Raw genomic sequence first — 15352 nt, 5'->3', positions numbered from 1 at the left:
AAATAAAAGCAATTGTTTATTCTGTCTCACATTTCTGTGAACTACTTGTGCAAAATTTCAAGAAAATCATTGATATTTCCGCCATTTTCATTTCCAAATTAATGGTGATGACAGCTTAACGATAATATCGATAGCAATCGATATTTAAAAACATTATATCGAAAATATCTAATGTTGGGAATATCGATGGTTTACCAACTCTAATATGTAAGTCTAGAAAAACCATCAGCTGGTCTAGAAAGACTATCAGTTTATCAAGAAAAAGCATCAGCAGGTCTATGAAAGACAAAAAAAAACCATCAGCTAGTCTAGAAAGACCATCCATGGTTTAATCGACAAAAATTCAGCTGGCATGGTCCTATACATTAGAGTTGGGCAATCTAGTACCTGGAGCGGTTCCTTTTCCCAAAAGGAACTAGTTCCTTAATATAGTTCCAAATTGTTCCGAGAGAGGTGACCGCATCTGAATAATGAAGGAACCGAACGTGAAAGATCAAAGTAAGTATGGAATTAAAATAAAGAAAATGAACTATATAAAATGAAAGGAATTATATGCACGGTTGGAACTATGTGAACTATTGTTCCAATAGTCCCTTGTCCGGAATAGTTCCTTGGAACTAGTTCGTTCCGGAACTACACAAATCTACTATACATACCTATGAGTGGTCACCTGCTGCTCTGTTTCAGAACATCAACACATGTTAACCAGAAATCAGCGCATCGCCATTAGACCATCACTCAATCTTTAACTTCCTTCTCACACCTATTACCTTAACTTAAGTAAATTATACCCATCGCATGTCAACTGGAAGCATTGATGATGGGATCACAGAACTAAACAACACCAAAAACTTTGTATTTATAAAATGGAAGCAAGTTGCCTCCTTCTAGTGTCAGAATAAAAGATCACTAGAGTGGAAAAAATTTGTTGAGGATATGAAAATAGGATTATTTGATGCAGGCAAGCGTATATATTACACTTCTCCAACCCGTATATTTGTCAACAGCAGCAACAACAACAACAACAATGACAACTACAACAAGGAGAAAGAGAACGAATGAGTGAATACATTTGTTTGGCTTTAATACACATGACAGAAGCGCTTAATGACACAAACAGTGGGTTGAAAAAATTTTGAAAATTTTTTTGGGAAGAATATTGAATTGGAAAATGGAATTGTTGAAATCAAGGACTGTAGGAAGGGGGGAGGGGCAATTAGTTGGACTGCTTATTAAGTTTGCTGTCAAAACACAGTATTGTGAATTGAAATTAGAAAAAAACTACTGAGCATTTAGAGAAATGTAGACTTCTTGTACTATGACCTGGTATATACCTTGGCAGCAATATTTGCTTATAATGTCTTAAATGCAGGAACATTTTACCCTAAGTTTGGTTTAATGTGTCACACTGATGTCAAGGGTTCATATTCCCAATCTTACCAGGTAAACTTTTTAATATCCTCGAGTGTTCTTGCCAGAGGTTTTAAAAATCCACTGTGCAAATCCAAACCTCCTACAGCTTTTTCTGTTATTCTGTTATTTTGGTTTTTGCTTGACTAAACAATTTGGACTTATTTTTTGAAATAAAATTGATTTGATGACCTTTTTGGTAAATGGATGGATGACTGATTTTGGTTGGTCTTCCGAATCAATGAATTTTAGTGATAATTGTCACATTAAGTCAATTAATAAAAAAACAATCAAACCATACACCCCTTCCTTACCTTGTCCCCCATATACACAAATCAAATAAAGTCCCCTCTCCCTACCATGCTTTAGCCTCTTCTGCCTTTGTGAAACCCAACAAATGCTAAAACCACAAAGTTTAGTTGTAACCCCCACTGTCTTTTTTTCTCCCATCATACCCAAGAGAACAAAATGAACTCATGTGTGATAATCCATTTGAAATGAATATGAGACGACCTAAAAGAGACCAGCCAACCATTAAAGACATCAGCGAAGGCATAAAATTCACTGATTCGTAAGCGCTGCTAATGGGAGATCAGAAATGTGTAAAGGTTTCTTATATCATTTCGTAGCGTTTGTAATGCCTGCTGGCAAATTTGGTTTTTGTACTTGTTAAGAATACAAGCCATGTGGAAGATGGCTAGCTGGGAGAGAATCAAGGATGAGTAGTGGATAAGCAATACGAGTATGAAACTTCTTTTCAGCCAGCAATGATGATCGCTCATGCAGAAGAGTAAGCATGACAAACAAAGTAAGCCTGATGTGATGTCACTTTGTATGCGAGGGGCATCAATGTTATGCTACATGTTTTCGTGGAAAGCTATTAAAGTTCGAAATGAAAAAGGATGTGCATGTGGAATGAAACATTGGAATGAATTCGTAAGGCCTTATTAAACTCAAAATAGCTAAATTATGCCTTCTAATCATGGACATTTGCGGTATATTCTTAAAATGAAGTCTTAGGAAACCATTGTGGGCCATAGAAGTTGGCCCACAAATACCAAAAACAAGCTCCTAATTGTGCTTAAAACTGGCCAATTCCAATCATTAAATGATATCGAATTACCTCTACTTAAACAATTTCCTATTTCATTGCTATTGCCCCCCGCCTTAACACACACCTCGTTAGTCATTTAAATAACTCAACTCAGAACTACCCAACTAAGTGACCCTTTTGAAAACCACATTGAATTGTTCATTAAAAGTCTATGTAATTTTCCATTTCAATGCCTTTGGGTAATTGTTGTTGGTGTTTTTGTGTCAAGAAATTTATTTCCAAATCAGTGAATTTTAGCGTGTGACTTTGACTTTCGTTTTTCTTTTTTTGGGGGGAAGCCATTACAACAATGATGGATAAGGGTTGCAAGAAAGGTCAGAAGCCAAGTTTGACTTCCGGGGGTGTGTAAAAAATATTGTAAATAGGATTAGAAATAGCCACTAATTCCTTGACTGTTTCTTAGTGTCAGCAACTAAGCAAACAAGTGGAAACTAAACGAGAGAAATAGGGCATTAAAAATATTTCACGAAAACATTTAGCTTTGAAGTTATGATCTCCTGATACTTTAGTTTACATTTCAGTGAACATTTCCTAAAATGTTCTTCTCTAATCTCGGCTAGTTTATGTAACCTCCGCCCCATGCTACCTACCTACCTACCTTTAGGCCAATAGAGAACTTTGTAATTAATATGAAACTATCTCTAAGATTATGAGCTTTGTCAACCGATGTGGAAGACCTTGTCAAAGGAGCCCAGAACTATTACAGTTATTTGAATTGCATATTTCGAAAACTGTTAAAGATCACTGGGCTGGAAGATTTTAAGTCAACATGGGAGGAAATCACTCACTGTTTGTTTACATTTATGGGAAGTGGGAAAAGTACAGTGGAAAAATTTTAGCCATAATTTGTTTAAAACAAGTGAGTCAAGGCTATAGTGGGGACGGGACCGACTATGTGATACCCTACACCACTACCCCTGTGCATAAGCTTTTGACTGGTAAAATTCAAAATATTAAAATTGGGATAGCTTGGCGGCTTTGCTCAGAATGTCTTCATTAATACAGGTCAATTTTGTTGAAACGCATTCATGTGCATCGTCAGCACAACTCAAACAAAAAATGAAAAAGTCGAATGTACGCCAACCATCACTAGGCTTCCTTCTCTGTGAGACCACCATCAACCTCCAAAATTTCGTGAGGATCCGATCAAAATTCCGACTATTGCGATATCTCTGTTGTTTGACCACCTATGACAACCTAGTTTACAACGTTGTAAAGGTTATATTATATACTTTCCTTGCCAGGTTTTGCTTCCGATATACCACCGTGGTGCAATGGTATGCACACCCGCCTTGCACGCAGAAGGTCGTGGGTTCGATTCCCTGGCCAGCCAACATCAATATGAATATGAATCGGGGTGCACTCATTGATATGAGAGAAGTCTCCCTTGTCCCTTCTGGGATGCTTGTGGAAAAAAAATACCTTTTACAGAAGAGAGAAATTCGCTTGGAAATAAAACGTTGACCTTTTCTCCAAATAAGTTTTTCTTACATTCCGACCCCTGAATAATATCCGACCATTGCCAAAATCAATAGTTTTCTTTCTCTGTGGGACCCCCATTAACGCCCAAAATTTCGTGACGATCCAATCAAAATTGCGACCTGTACCGTGATTTCAAAAAATGGAAAAATGGGATGTATTATCGACTATTGCGATATCTCTGTTATTTGCCCACATACGCTAACCTACTTTGCATCATTGAAAAGATGGAATTTTCTTCTTTCATAGACAGGCTTTGCTTTTGGAAGGTCCCCAACCAAAGCTGTGATACTCGTCAGTATCATTTAAATCGCAAAAATAAAAAGTTGGTTTATATAAGCGGCTATTGCGGTATCTCTGTTGTTTGACCACCTACGACAACGTTACATCGTTGCAAAGGTGATATTTTCTACTTTCATTAGCAGGTTTTGCTTTCGATATACCCCATTATAGAAGCAGAGATGTTCGCTTTGACAAAAAACGTTGACTTGTCCTCCAAATTAGTTGTTTGTCCATTCCGACCTCTGAATATTATCCGACCATCATCAAAATCAATAGGCTTCTTCCCCTCCGGGATCCTCATCAACACCCAAAATTTGACGATCGGATTAAAATTGCGACCTGTAGCGTGATTACAATGTTTAGATGGACAGACGGAGGGACGGACACACATAGCCATTCGATCCGTTACAAACTTTTTTGCCAAAACCAACTTATAATACCCTCCCCACATAGTGGTATAAGGTATAAAAAGCTAATCTTAATACAGTCTGGAAAAGGCAATTGAAGGTCATTTAGTGGAGTGACTTAGAACGAGTGATAGCCTTAAAGAGAAAAGCTAATGGCATGTCTAAGACCAGCTGATAGTTTGCCTTAGACAGGTTGAAGCTCTGCCATAGACCAGCTGATCGTCTCCCATAAACTATGGAAGACCCCAAAAGTTCTTCTGGTGTCTGTAGAAAACCTCAAGAGATCTTCTACTGTCTAAAGGTCTTCCGCTGTCTATAGAAGACTTGAAGAAATCATTTGCCTTGGACAGGTTGAAGGTCTGGCATATACTATAGAAGACCTCATAAGTTTGTCTGGTGTCTATGGAAGACCTCAAGGTGTCTTCTGCTGTCTATAGAAGACTTGAAGAAATCATTTGCCTTGGACAGGTTGAAGCTCTGCCATAGATCGTCTGCCATATACTATGGACGACCTCATAAGTTCTTCTGGTGCCTATAGAAGACATCAAGAGGTCTTCTGCTGTCTATAGAAGACTTAAAGAAATCATTTGCCTTGGACAGGTTGAAGCTCTGCCATAGATCGACTGCCATATACTATGGGAGACCTCAAAAGATCTTCTGCTGTCTATGGAAGACCTCAAGATGTCTGCTGCTGTCTATAGAAGACTTGACGAAATCATTTGCCTTGGACAGGTTGAAGCTCTGCCATAGATCGTCTGCCATATACTATGGGAGACCTCAAAAGATCTTCTGATGTCTATGGAAGACCTCAAGAGGTCTTCTGCTGGCTATAGAAATCATCTGTCGGTAACAGTCCACAATAGATCTTATATTTGTACATAGAAGTGGACTTCTGCAGTCCTCAGAATACCTCCCGAGGTTTTCTACCTCCTATAAAAAGCCGTTTTTGTCTATAGATGGCCACCAGAGGTTTCTGTTGTCAATGGAAGACCTCAAGATGTTTTCTGCTGTCTATGGAAGACCTGTAGAGATCTTCTGCTGTCTATGGAAGACCTCAAGAGGTCTTCTGCTTCTATAGAATACTTTAAGAAATTATCTGTCTCTAAAAGTCCTCAATAGGTTTTATATTGTCCACAGAACAGGTCTTCTGTTGTCCTTAGTATACCTCCTGAGGCTTTCTACTGTCTATAAAAAACCTCATGAGGTCTTCTGATGTCTATATATGGCTTCGAGAAGTTTCGGTTGTCTATAAAAGAGTTTAAGATGTCTTCGGTTGTCTATAGAAGACATTAATAAGTCTCCTATTGTCTGTAGAAGACCTAGCCTGACATACCAGTTAATGGAGTTTCATACACCAATTGCTTTTGTCTCATATACATATGTACCATCTGGTGGTCTGCCAAAAACCTGCTGATGGTCATTCTAGACTGGTGATGGCCTATTTAGACCGACTTTCATAGACCAGCTGATGGTTTTCAAGCTCACTGACTTCCTAGACAACCTGATGGTCTCTCATAGACTACCTTATCGTCTTTCATAAACAAGCTGATAGTTATTCTAGATCTGGTGATCTTCTTTCATAGACCATCAGATCATCTTTCTAGACCAGCAGATGGGTTTTTCTAAACCAGATGATGGTATCTCATAGTTCAGCTGATGGTCTATTTAGACCAGCCGATAGTCTATCTAAACCAACTAACGGGCTTTTTTTACCAGCTGATCGTCTTTCATAGAACAGCTGATGGTACTTCATAGGCCAGCTTCTTTATCACGTTTGAGTATTTCATAGACCAGGTCTTTCTACATCGGCAAATGGTCTCTCATAAACCAGCTAATGGTATTTCTAGGGCAGCTGATTGTCTTTCATAGACCAGCTGATGGGCTTCCCAGACAAGCTTATGGTATTTCATAGACCAGTTGATGGTCTTTCGTAGACCAACTGATGGTATTTCCAGATCAGCAGATGATCTCTCATATCTCATCATATCATCAGCGGGTGGCCTCTCATAGACCAACCGATGGTCTCTGATAGACGAGCGTCTTTCATAGACCAGCCGATGGTCTCCCATAGTCCAGTTGATGGTCTATCTCATAGGACAGCTGATGCCCTTCCATTGAACAGCGGATGGTCTCTCATAGCTGAGATCTGTCATAGATTAGCTGTCCTTTCATAGACCAGCTGATGGATGGTCTTTTAAACACCAACTCTGTCTCAGACAAGCTAATAATGACAAGACAAAAAGACAAGACGGAAAAATTCTATACGAAGAATACATGATTCAAATATATCAACGGAGGGTATATAAGCAGCAAGAATGCATAGCTGTTGGGTAGGGTCGGTTCCTTTTCTGTTTTTAACGCGTTAAAACATCTCCGTAGTCAATGAGAGTTTAGCTTAGTTTTTTATGATTAAAGGAGGTCACTTGAGGGTCTTCATTAATTAGATAATGATCTTCTCTAGAAAAGAAGTTCTTCGGATCTGCCACTTATGCAACTAAGTCTTCTCTATGAAGATCGCATTCTATGTTCTTTCTTTTTTTTTGGCAAATTCGAAGATTTCCGCAAGAAGAAAGTCTGGTCTTTAATGAGGATATATGAAGGTCAACAATGTGTGTTAGGATCTACAAGTCATTTAAATAAAGACCTACAGGTTATCTATGTACAGACCTGTACGTGTTCTATAATTTGTGAAGACGTACAAGTTCTCTGTAAGAAGAAATACAAGACTTCTATGGAAAAGTTATAAATGCCCACGTCTTCTACTAGTCTACTAGAAGAAAACTTACATGCTTGCGAAAGGACCTACTTGCCTTCTTTGGCATTCACTTTAAGGCCAGCACGTCCGCTATTCGTCTGTTTTTGCTGATGTATACGACACTATGAGAAACCAACAATTGAATCTCTGTATTCCCGACTATGACAGTTAATGAACTAGATGGCCTAGACGACTTCTATCTGACTTCTACCAAGGTGTATTGAGAAGGAACGCTTGTCTTCTTTGTCTTTTATGAGTAAATCTACTTTAATAAGACCTACACTTCTAGGTAACCCAAAATCACTTTAAACTGTAGGTTTTTTTTTTTTGAAAATCTTCAGGGTATATATGAGAAGTTTTCTGTGGATGCCTAACAGGGCGTCTGCGAATGTTACATGGCATCTATCAGACCTACTGTTCTTCTATAAGGAGACAATATATGTACGTGTCTTTCTCCACAATTTTTCTACGTGTATTTTATTTCTCAATACCCCTTTGGATATTTCTATTCGCCTATGATTGTCTGATACAATTGAATGAACAATCCAGAGGGTTTATCATGAGGAGAATTATTATTGGAAAAGGTATATGTAATTTTCTTTAAGAAACCTATAGGTCTTCTATAAGAAGACGGCCCTCATGACCTTTTCCACATCCTTTTATTTCTCTACGTGTATTTAATTTCTCAATAAGTACCCTTTGGAAATATCTGGAAGCCTAGTACTGTCTGCAACAATTCAGTGCACAAATTAATATAATCCAATTATCTCGTTCACTTGAAGCCTCTATCTGAAAGTGTAGGTTTTGTATTGGAAGACCTACGGTTATTGTATGTTAAGACTGATGTGCCTTAAATGAAGTATATATGAGGAACCCCGCAGGTCTTTCAAGAAGCACATTATATGTCTTTGAAAAATGTGTTTGTCGTTTTCTGTGAGAAATCTTCAGAGTAAGACCTAAAGGTTTTCTATGAAACCTACTGCTCTTCTGATTGTAGAAGACCTTCGTTCACTCTTGACCATCCTTCCAATTTCTTTAAGTGTATTTTATGTCTCAATACTCGTTGGCTATTTCTGTCCGCCTAGTATTGTCTGCCACATTTCAATGCACAATATTATTTTTTTATCCAATTCTCATTCAATTGACTGAATCCGTTCATTATTTATTCTTCTCCTCTGCAGTCAACAATCAACAATGGCGTCAGGTAACACAACATCGTTTTCCAGACCAGTGATATGTAAATGATAGACATCAGTAAATCAATTCATTAGCTTGGCCCCAGCGACAGACCGAGAGAGAGACAGAGGGGTACAATTGAATAATCACACTCAAATACAAAAACAAAGCTCTCTCATGTGTGATAATCTTATTAAACCGCCAAAACAAATGGGCTGCTGGTGTGGAAGTGTCTGGCAATTGGGGAGCATTACCATGAAGAGTGGTTTCATTCCGACATTTGTAAAGGAACTTATAAAGGAACTTATAGTATGTTGTAGCACCTGAAGTGGAAGACAAAGGCATGGGAGCTCAGCATCTCATAGTAAACTTTAAATTGCTAAGCTAGCCAACTTGTTAAAGATCACCAGACTAGAAATTATTAAAGAAACCACGTGGAAAATTCGTTAAGTCACAAGGGGATAACTTAAATACGAGGGTGGTAATGGAAGTTTCAAGTGAAGTGGGTGTTTTTAATAGATTTTTAATAGCAATTCTTCAAGTTGTTTTTTATCATTGATGATTGATTTGCTGTTATCTATATATATATAAAAGAGCAGTGAGGTGAGGTATTCACTGACTGATTCATCACCGCCCAGACGAAACCGCTGAAGCTAGAAAGTTGAAATTTTGGGTGTAGGTTGCTGTTGTTGTGTAGGGGTGAGATAAGGCTGGGTTTTTGGAAATTCGACCCAGAAGTGTACGAAAAGTACTAAAAGGTACTAAATATGGTACCCTTTGTATTAGGGAAACGGTAAGAGCTAGAATTCTGAAATTTGGAATGAGGGTAAATGATGGAGATCTAGAAAGATGTACCAAAGGGTTTTTGGAAAATCGACCTCTAAGTGTACGAAAAGTACTAAAATTTAGTACCAATTGTATATTTTGAACGGATATAGCTAGAATCATGGAATTTGGTATGGAAATCAAGGTAGGGAAGTGGTGTTGATGTAATTAAATGTTTTTGGAAAATCGTACTAATGTGTACAAAAAGTACTAAATGATACTAAATTTAGTACAAATTATATTTGGGTGAACGGATAGAACTGGAATCCTGAAATTTGGAATTAAGATTACTGTTGAAGGGTATGATTGAGACATGAGGGTGAATTTGGAAATTCGTACTTATGTGTACGAAAATTACTAAATGGTACTAAATTTAGTACAATTTGGATTTGTGTGAACGGATGGAGCTGGAATCCTGAAATTTGAAATTATGGTCAATTGTGGAGAGTAACGAAGAAAATTTTTTGGAAATTCGAACTATAAGTGCACGATTAGTACTAAATGGTACTAAATTTAGTACAATTTGGATTTGGGTGAATGGATAGAGCTGGAATACAGACATTTGGAATGAGGGTCACTGATAAAGAGTAACAATGAAAGGTTTTTGGAAATTCCAACTATAAGGGTACGAAAAGTACTAAATTTAGTACAATTTTGATTTGGGTGAACGGATTGAGCTGGAATACAGACATTTGGAATGGGGGTTACCGATGAAGAGTAAAAATGAAAGGTTTTTGGAATTAGAACTATAAGTGTACCAAAAGTAATAAATGGTACTAAATTTAGTACAATTTGGATTTGGGTGAATGGATAGAGCTGGAATCCTGAAATTTGTAAAGAGGGTCACTGATGGAGAGTAACAAAGAAAGGTTTTTAGAAATTCGAACTATAAGTGCACGAAAAGTACTAAATGGTACTAAATTTAGTACAATTTGGGTTTGGGTGAACGGATAGAGCGGGAATACAAACAAACATTTGGAATGAGGGTCACTACTGAAAAGTAACAATGAAAGGTTTTTGGAAATTCGAACTACAGTCGAAATCGCTTATAACGTCGTCGTTTATAACGTCATATCGAATATAGCGACGAAATCTAAAAGTCCCGAATTTCTGCCCTTTATATTCCACACAAATAAATATCGCTTATAACGTCATCGCTTATAACGTCATATCGGTTGTAACGTCGGTTTTTTGTGAAATATTTGAATTTTGCTATCGGCTATAACGTCGAATCATACGAAGAAGGACATTTTCTCTCAACAATTTGTTATATGTATATTTTTCAAAATCAAACAACAACAAAATACTAAACTTTTGCACAACATGTTCGAAGATGTCGGTCTCAAGTCAATCAAGCTTGAATAAAATCATTAAAATCGCATTGCCGAATAGGCAAATATCCACTATCCTATCAAGAATAGAAAAGGATCAATGTACGAAATTAAATGTGTTGGAGCCGTGTTATTGTTAGATGAATCATGGAAAAATGTAATGTCTTCTGTCATTGGTAATTGTTTTTATCATTTGGGATTGAGAATGGTCCTTTGAACGAATCTGAAGACATTTATCTTCATTCTAATTTCTCCCAACACGTAGAAGATATTGACTAATTAGTTGACATCGATGACAAAGTTTTCACATCTTCCATATATAATGACGACGACATAATGTTGGACGTTTTAGATGGAGGCAAGTCTTACGAAGAAATTGCGGATACTACTAGCTGTAGAAACTCTTCAAAAATGTATTTACTCAGAAGATGTTACAAAAAAATGTGTTTTGCACACCCTTTCAAAATCTGAGTTAAATTTAAAACTTATGTCGGAGTTCAAAATCACAAACTTTTGGAAGTAGAACCATATCCTATTTTAAGGTGATATATCTGCTGAAGAATGAATTTAATATCGTTATTTTTTATTATTTTGTTTTTAGTCATTTATACTTAAGTATATAGAAAGAAAAAGTAAAAAAAATTGAATTGATTTTATTTACTTGCTTAATAAAACAACGTATTTATACCCAAAAGTCACTATACATAATATAATTTTACCTCTTTTATAAATATCGTTTATAACGACTATAGCTTATAGCGTCCGATTTTGGCCGGTCCCTTCCCCGACGATATAAGCGATTTCGACTGTATAAGGATACGAAAAATACTAAATGGTACTAAATTTAGTAAAATTTTGATTTGAGTGAACGGATTGAACTGGAATACAGACATTTGGAATGAGTGTCACTGATGAAGAGTAACAATGAAGGTTTTTGTAAACTCGAACTATAAGGGTACGAAAAGTACTAAATGGTACTAAATTTTGTACAATTTGGATTTGGATGAACGGATAGAGCTGGAATCCTGAAATTTGAATTTAGGGTCAGTGTTGGAGAGTAACAAAGAAAGGTTTATGTAAATTCGAACTATAAGTGCACGAAAAGTTCTAAATGGTACTAAATTTAGTACAATTTGGATTTGGGTGAACGGATTGAGCTTGAATCCTGAAATTTGTAATAAGGGTCACTGATGGAGAGTAACAAAGAAAGTTTTTAGAAATTCGAGCTATAAGTGCACGAAAAGTACTAAATGATACTAAATTTAGTACAATTTGGATTTGGGTGAACGGATAGATCTGGAATCCTGAAATTTGGAATGAGAATCACTGTTGAAGAGTAAAAATGAAAGGTTTTTGGAATTCGAACTAAACTTATACGAAAAGTGTTAAATAGTACTAAATATAGTACAATTTAGATATGGGTTAACGAATAGGGCCGGAATCCTGAAATTTGGAATGGGGGTCACTGATTAAGAGTAAGAAAGATGTACCAAAGGTCGAAAAATCCTAAATGGTAGTGAGTTTAGTATGATTTGAATTTGGATTTGAAGAGCTGGAATCCTGAAATTTGGAATTAAAATTACTGTTAGAATATAGAATTGAGATATGGAGGAAGCTTTGGAAAATGGTACTAATGTGAACGAAGCAGTACTAACTGGTACGGAATTCGCTGTATTTGCGTGTGAGGATTGAGGTAGTTTTGGAAATTCATACTTATGGAAAAGTGTTAAATGGAACTACATTGGCTATAAAGTACATTTTGGAAAATCTTGTACGAAAAGTGCTAAATGGTACAAAATTTGGTACCTTTTGGTATTTGCTATATGGTAGAGAATGGAATTTTGAAATTCGGTACTAGATTAGCAATTGGTGTTTAGAGTGGAGGTAGGGAGGAGGTTTTGAAAATTCGTACTTATTTATACAAAAAGTACTAAATAGTACTATAATGGGTTTCAGGAGAACAGATAAAGCTGGAAAAGTAAATTGGGGTTAGGATATATGTTGAATATAAGGAAGTAATATTTTAAAATACACTAAGTTGAGAGGTACCGTTATATGGGGATATACGAAAACGTGGATTTTTATGGTCATTTTGGATTTTTATGGCCATTTTGAATGCCGAAAATTTAACGGGCCTATTCGGGTTCTGGGCGAAACCGCTAAAGCTAGAACCTTGCATTGTAAATGTGCGTGATTGTTGTTGTGAAGGCGTGAGATAAAGTTTAGTGTTTGGAAATTCGTACTGGAAGGGAATGCTGTGTTAGTGAAGGGTTAAAACCAGGAGTCAAATCTGAAATTTGCAGTATGATACGTAGTTTTGGAAAGTCGAAATAAAAAATATGGTAGTTGTGTAGGGATGCGATACTTCAGATTTTTTTTTTTGTAAATTCTGACTACAATCGAAAAAAATATTGGTAATAAAAATAGGTCTTAGTAAAACAGAATCTCCATTATTCACCATTCCCGTATTAAATATTGTTTATATATATTTTGTTCCCTTTTCGCATACGAAGTAGCGGGCATTTGCTAGTTAGTTATAATTGTCGTATCCCCAGGTATTTCATTATATTCATAGAAGTAGTTTTGTAATTTTTTATTAATAATTCAAATTTTTCAACTGTCTAGGCTCTCTTTTCTATTTTAGTGACTGTATGATGCCAATATGGGGATATTGCATATATAGATTTCTTTACATGGCTCTCTTTACTATTTTAGTAACCGATTGATGCCCAGACGAAACCTAATTAAAAATTCTTTTATTCCAACAACGTAAGTACACAAATGCTTAACAAGTGAAAAATAAAAATTTAATTTCGTCCTGTTTTTCCAGATTTTAATCTTGGAATGCTCTTCTACGTTTAAATGTCGTAAAAGAAGTATAATTTTCAAACCGTCAAAATGGATTGCTCATTACTTTTTGGCACAAGGAAACACTTTCCACGCAAAACTTGAAGATATTTGTCATATCCGTAGGTACTTACATTGTATTCATAGAATTAGTTTTGTAATTTTTTATTAATAATTTAAATTTTTCGATTGTCTAGACTCTCTTCTCTATTTTAGAGAATGTTGATGCCAATTTACATGTACGGATTCAATACCTATATTAATCTACTTGGCTCTTTTTGCTATTTTAATAACATTTATATTGATGCCCAGACGAAACCAGTTTTAAAATTTAACTAACATTAATTAAATTTGCAGCAAGGCATTATATTATTTTATTCAAAATTGCCATTATTTCTTAGTTATCATTTATTTAATTATCATTACTTTAGTTATATTCATTATTGTTTCATTGTTGAACTATCGCTAATATTTGTTACAATGTTTTGATTCACTGTACAACATTGTTTTTTAGTTTTCTATCCACATCAGTGGGCTTATTCTGTAACTTTTTAACGACAGTCGATATTGTTATTTTTTCGAGAAACTCATTTTAACAACTTAATTAACAATCTTTGTATTCTGTAAACAAATTTTTACAACTTTTGTTAAAAAAATATTGTTATGAAAACAACACAAAAATAGTCGTTATTTTAAAATTTGAAAGTTTATCGACAATTTGTCTACATTTTTACAGAATAGCACAATCATTACTGCGAACAATTTTTACTGTCGACAACGTTTTCGATTGTCGGATTGTTAAAAAGTTACAGAATAGGCCTACAGGGGACCTATTCAGTAGCTTTTTAACAACTATACTCATTGTTCATTTAACAACAATTTCATTTGTTTTGTAGTTGTTACAAAAACAAATAAATTTTAACAATTTTTCAATCGATAAAAGTTACAGAATTCCTATACAGTGGTGTGGTCTTTTAATGCTTTTAACGTAAATTCAAAACACTTTGAGTGAACTTTTACCACTTTTACACATTTTGCGTTTCCGTACACACAATTTGTATGAAATTTTTTTTATCATTTTTACGACTTTTGGTACTTTTACCAGTTAACAAAGTACGAGAACAGGCTATATGCAACAGTTATTAAGTGGTGTTCGATCACTGATTGGATTTTATGATTCTGTTTTTGTTTGTTGTCTCTTTTACGCTTTAATATGTTAACACAAAGAGCTTTTGTTTTGATTGTTAAATGTATTGTATTGATTCACTATTAGTTTAGAAGCTTTTTTTGGATTGTTATAAAAGGACAATGTTTTCATACATTCACAACAGCATTGATTCTCTTATAGACAATGCATAACAATGCATACGGTAAGAACTAAGTCTTCTTGGAACACGATAGTGTTGCCGCTTGACTTATTCTTCCACAATACTATTCTTCCAGAATACTTAGTGAAAGCCATATCAGTCCCTTGTAATCATGTTTGAGGCATATGGAATTATTGTTACACACGTAAGATATTTTATCAATAAATTTATAACGTTTATGCAGAAAATCTTGGTCTTTTATTTAAAATTGCATAACGGAAACTTCATAAAAAAACCTGCTACAAATTTGATTTCATCGTATTTTTCCAGAATTGATTCATAATAAATGTGAACAATTCGCTAACGAAGTAGCGGGCACTTTGCTAGTATTATAATAATTGAATTATTCCGTTGCTGTT

General features: G+C 35.6%; 1 long non-coding RNA gene across 1 annotated transcript; it reads left to right on the top strand.

The window, feature by feature from the left end:
- Nucleotides 1-328: 328 nt before the first annotated feature.
- On the top strand, nucleotides 329-15136 carry LOC141406812 (uncharacterized). The gene is made up of 4 exons (XR_012413512.1): nucleotides 329-498; nucleotides 13424-13548; nucleotides 13610-13752; nucleotides 13824-15136. It is a non-coding gene; the product is annotated as an uncharacterized lncRNA (long non-coding RNA).
- The last annotated feature ends 216 nt before the right edge of the window (nucleotides 15137-15352 follow it).

This window comes from Musca autumnalis, unplaced genomic scaffold (assembly GCF_047663935.1).
Source record: "Musca autumnalis isolate F117 unplaced genomic scaffold, ASM4766393v1 scaffold_5, whole genome shotgun sequence".
In the NCBI taxonomy this organism is placed as follows: domain Eukaryota; kingdom Metazoa; phylum Arthropoda; class Insecta; order Diptera; family Muscidae; genus Musca; species Musca autumnalis.
The sequence above is the reverse complement of the archived record's forward strand: the minus strand, read 5'-3'. Positions and strand labels throughout refer to the sequence as shown.